The 4,809-nt window shown below is 28.5% G+C and overlaps 2 protein-coding genes across 7 annotated transcripts in view; one reads left to right on the top strand and one right to left on the bottom strand.

Moving 5' to 3' along the window:
- The window catches only part of LOC106684404 (acyl-CoA Delta-9 desaturase), a 10,164-nt gene extending 8,886 nt beyond the window's left edge, over positions 1–1,278 (bottom strand). Inside the window, exon 1 of the mRNA XM_014426469.3 lies at positions 1,251–1,278. The gene's annotated coding sequence lies outside the window, so the exon portion shown is untranslated. The remainder of the gene's footprint in view (positions 1–1,250) is intronic.
- LOC106684402 (WD repeat-containing protein 47) overlaps positions 1–4,809 on the top strand; it is a 353,715-nt gene that overhangs the window by 249,131 nt on the left and 99,775 nt on the right. The window lies entirely within an intron of this gene.

The following is a 4,809-nucleotide window of genomic DNA, read 5'->3' on the forward strand; positions in this document are numbered from 1 at the left end:
ATTAATGAATGATTAACTGTTATAAAAGAATTTTTACCTGAAAAAAAATCATCAAAATGCTTAAAGACTTTTCTTTGTAAAAGAAAGAATTTTGAGGCTTGAAGTAAAAAATGTTTTTGGGAATGGCTGTAGTAAAATTAGTGTCGGTATTTATGAATAAAAGTCGGCAACTATTTTGGAATTTAATATTTTACAGTTAATTATCTATTCATGAAATTAATAATTGATATCTTTTCTATGCTATTATTTTGAACTACCTAATGTAGATGAATTATAATGATCATTTTATTTAATTTTTTTTTTTAGTTTTAATTCGTTAAGTTTCTATTATTCCAAATTCGAGTTTAAACAACGTTTTTAACCTTTATTTCTAATTGATTATTTTAAAGTTTTTTTTATTTATTATTTATTTTTTAATGTAACAGATCTGTGTAAGTTATGCCAGTTTTATTTGACGCTTTACCGATATAGTTGTGTCATAATTTATTTATATCGGACATTTCAGGTCAAATAGTTTCTCATATTAGGATTTAACTCAGTACAACGTGTAAATCGATATGTAATTCTAAAACCATTCTGGTTATAACTTGTTTATATTTTATTTTATTTTTTCTGCTTACCAATAGTCTTGACTATTGAATTGGTCTTACCAGTTTTATTAAAAGAGGAATATGAATATATTCATATATATATGAATATATACACACAAATATACACTTGTGAACCGTGATGCTATATATATACATACATAAAGGAATAAGTATTGTAAAAAAAATGTCTTTTTAGAAAATAATATATTTTATTTCTAATAAGAATATGTTTTTTTTATCATTATTAAATTGTCCTTGTGAATTTCTTTGATGTTTTAAATTTTTCATACATTGCACGGAATATACGTTAAAAATAAGGAAATGTATATTGATTTAAATTGCTACTGGAGTTATTCCAGGTGATTGAGAAAACGTGCATCAATGATCAATGTGTTACACTCTGCACTTATGTCTTGTATTAATTTTATTATATGTATTTAAAAAAATGAGTAGTGATTTCGCTATACTTCTCTCATTTAGTTACATAATATAAAACAAGAAAAAAAGAATATAAAACATTAGAATAAATAATCTACTGAAGAAGAACTGCAAAGTTTATAGTTTAATATGATCATCTTTATGAACTGAAATTGGAATAATACTCTTACTTTCAAAACGTTTTAATGATTTATTTAATACAGCAATGATTATATTACTCACCTGTTGTCTACTTTGTGCCAGGACGTGTTGTTCTGGTTAGCGTAGGTCAGATGGACCCTTTTATAAGGCTGCTGTCTGTCGTCATGGTCACTTCGTACCATTCAACGTGTACCCTGTTTTTCTTGCCGTAAAATAAGATATTATTGATATATTTTTTAATTTATTTATAATTTCTTACAGTTTAAACTTCATTAAGAATTATTTGTTTGATGATTACATACTATTTTTTAAAAAAAAATATAGTAGTATTTTTCGATTTCATTATGTACTTTTGCTGTGTATAATGCATAATGAAAAAAAATATTAAAGAATAATATTAAGCGCCACGTTCTTGTTCCGATAACTATTCAGCTGAAACTGGTTAACCATTCCCTCTCTCAATTTCCAACCAGGGTGGTATTGAATTTTAAATTAATAAATATTCTACGTATTAAAATCTATGTATATATATATATAAGTTACGGACTGTCAGCTGACGGGTCCATATCAGCTGATCGAGAACAGCTGACCTATTGTATATATATAGACGGACAGGCTCCGCAAATAGATCAGTATTTTACAGCAGTTCAAGCGAGTTAGATCTTTTTCCTTCTTCTATTTTTTGACATTGTGCTTTCGCCAATACTTAACTTATAGATACACATACATACATACATATATCGTTAAGTTTTTCATACTATATCATTTGATATATTATATATTACAAATTGATCTGATTTCCACCCTCTTTTAAAAATTAGGATTTATCATAGACTATATGTCAAATCTTAAGGCGTTTTTACATTATCCAATCTGTTACAGCGCGTACCAAAAATTATTTTTTAGTATATTCGATGGTAAGCATGTCCACAAGGATGTCCAAAAACGACAAATACTTCCTCTTAAATCCATTCATATCAAATATTTCCCAAATAATATTTATCTGACATGTGAGGTTCGAGATTAATGTAAAATTACTATAAATTGAAAACTCAAGATGTCCTGTTTTGTCAACAATCTGGCCTTTTCGAAAATTCACCGCGCGAGCTTAACAAAAATGAAAAGTTCAGATTGTCTGAGGTGCAGATCATTTTCTAATCTTATTATTATTTTTCCCCCCACTGGCATAAAAGTTGGAATTTGAGCTTAGAAATCCAACATAATCTTAGAAATTAAAAGTCATTCCAATCATCTGAAACCACGGTTGATGGTTTTTGGTGTACTTAATTCTAATGATATTTTAGTTTTCAGTCGCCATACTAAATTTTTCATATAAGCGTAACCCTTTCAGGATTTATAAAAGTAATGGTTATCAGAGAATTCTTTACATTATTGTTTTCTTTAATTATCATTTTAAGAGCTAGATTGTAGATATGATATCAATAACTTTTTCTACCTTAAATAAGGCTTCTGCCGGTAGGTAGGTGATCATTTAAAAAATATATATATTTATTGGTCTGTGTAGAAATTTTGATACTTACTGCCTTAATTCAGAATTAGGCAATTTTGCTGTTTCAGTTTTCGGTTGCATAGTAGTGAACATGACAGATTTAGTTATGGAAGATTGTTTTATAAACCTATCCCGTAGAAAATTTTATAATTGTCAAAAAACTCATAGTAAAATTTTAATTGGTAGTTGTAGTAAATAGGTTCTCAAAAATTCAGTTACAAGATATACCAAAAAAATTGCAAAAAACACGTTAAGGGTTGTTTTTTATAGATTATATAGTATTTTTTGTGATTTGAAACTTATTTTCAAATTAAAAATAAAAACTCATTTTTCTTCATCATCTAAACGGTGAGAAATGGTTTCAATAAATTAATAAAAGGCCTTATAATGAAACAAACTATTTTACTGATTTGTGGTTTCTGCAAGTTAAGATAACTCTTGAGAAAAATATGTTTGGAATGGGACTGATATTTAATGCATGGTTCATTGCAAAAGAAAATTATGCAGTAGATTTGCTTCGATTTGAGTGTTCTAACGAGTATGGTGTTCTCGATCTAATTTGTAAAATAAGAATTTAAAGGTTTTTGCGCTTCGTTATTATTTGGCTCTCCGGATGAGATATCAGTGAATCAAAAATCAAAATTGTTCATGCGCTATTCTATTACATATGTATAGTTCAGCAGCCTCTTGTACGTTGGCATCAAACATCCATCGGTACTGTATAAAACCAAAACTCACTGGACAACGCACGTTGGTGCAGATCTCCTGAAAAATCACGAAATCAAAAAATTTCAATCATTCTTTCTGTTATTTTCCATTTTTTCTCAACTATTTCAAGAACGAAGGTCAATAACTGATGTAATTTAAATCAGTGATCTTTGCAACTTGATTAATCTTTTTTATTTATTTTACCTAAACAGTTTTACTTAGTTAGTACTGTAATCCCGTTTGTATACACCAGAGATTTTTTAAAACTTTAAATGGTTTTTATTTGGCGTGGCCAAGAGTAAGATGCGTGTTTGCGTGAGCGTTTGTAAATAATTTTATTCTTTAATATTTTGTATTTATCCATTGTTTGCTAATAATGTGAAATGTTAGTTTTTTTCAGATGAAGAATGACATTGTACACCATTTAATTGTACATTGACATGATTTTGTTCTATTTAATTGAATATTGACTTTGATTAAAATTTTTGGAAAAAATTATGAAAGATAAATTTTATAATGAGGGGACACTTTGAGTCGATTTTATTGATAAAATCTTTGTTTGTTGTTTGAGTCGATTTTATTGATAAAAATTGCTTATAAAGCAGCTGTCACATTCTGACACAGGACATTTCATGAGACGCAGGGTACTTCAAAACATGTATTTCCATCGAAAACTGGAACTCGAAATTTTACATGAATTCTTTTACTATATATTCGATATATAGGTGAGTGAAAGTTAAATTGCGTTTAGCGCCACGACATATATGTTTTGAACTTAAGAACTGAGAATGATATGTAGTCAGTAAGTTACTTAAAAAGAACGGTACCTTTTTATTTATTTTTATCTTTGTAATTATAAACCAATAGATTGAATAATACTACTTATCCAGAAACATAGTGGTGACCAGTGAGATGAGCTTTGGAGTAATGTTGCGACATCAACATCGATGTTTTACCTAAAACATAAGATCGATTTTTTTTAAGCCAATGTTTTTTTAACATCGATGTCTTACGTCTGTATCACTTTTTCATTTTTTTTTTTCCAAAAGTAACTAAATAAAAACAAAACATTTACAATGTGAACAGATTCCTATCAACAATGTGGTGGGATAAAAAAGTAACCTTCACTCTCAACAACGTGATAAAGATTAATTACGACTAGAAAAACATTGATGTTTTAAATGAGAAAATGGTTGGGGGTGCGGTCAATGAGGATGACTAATATAAGACACAAATAAGTATGACTAACTTATTTTAATGTGCCGACGTTTCGGCTAGAGTTTCTAGCCTTCTTGACCGCACCCCCAACCATCTTTTCCTCATTTATCATCCACGGTCAACTATCTCTCATAATTGATGTTTTAACATTGTTGTTGGGCTATATTAAAGAACTTTATCGTGCGGATTAAAACACCATCCGGC

Source organism: Halyomorpha halys, unplaced genomic scaffold (assembly GCF_000696795.3).
Source record: "Halyomorpha halys isolate HHAL.00 unplaced genomic scaffold, Hhal_1.1 Scaffold577.1, whole genome shotgun sequence".
Lineage (NCBI taxonomy): Eukaryota > Metazoa > Arthropoda > Insecta > Hemiptera > Pentatomidae > Halyomorpha > Halyomorpha halys.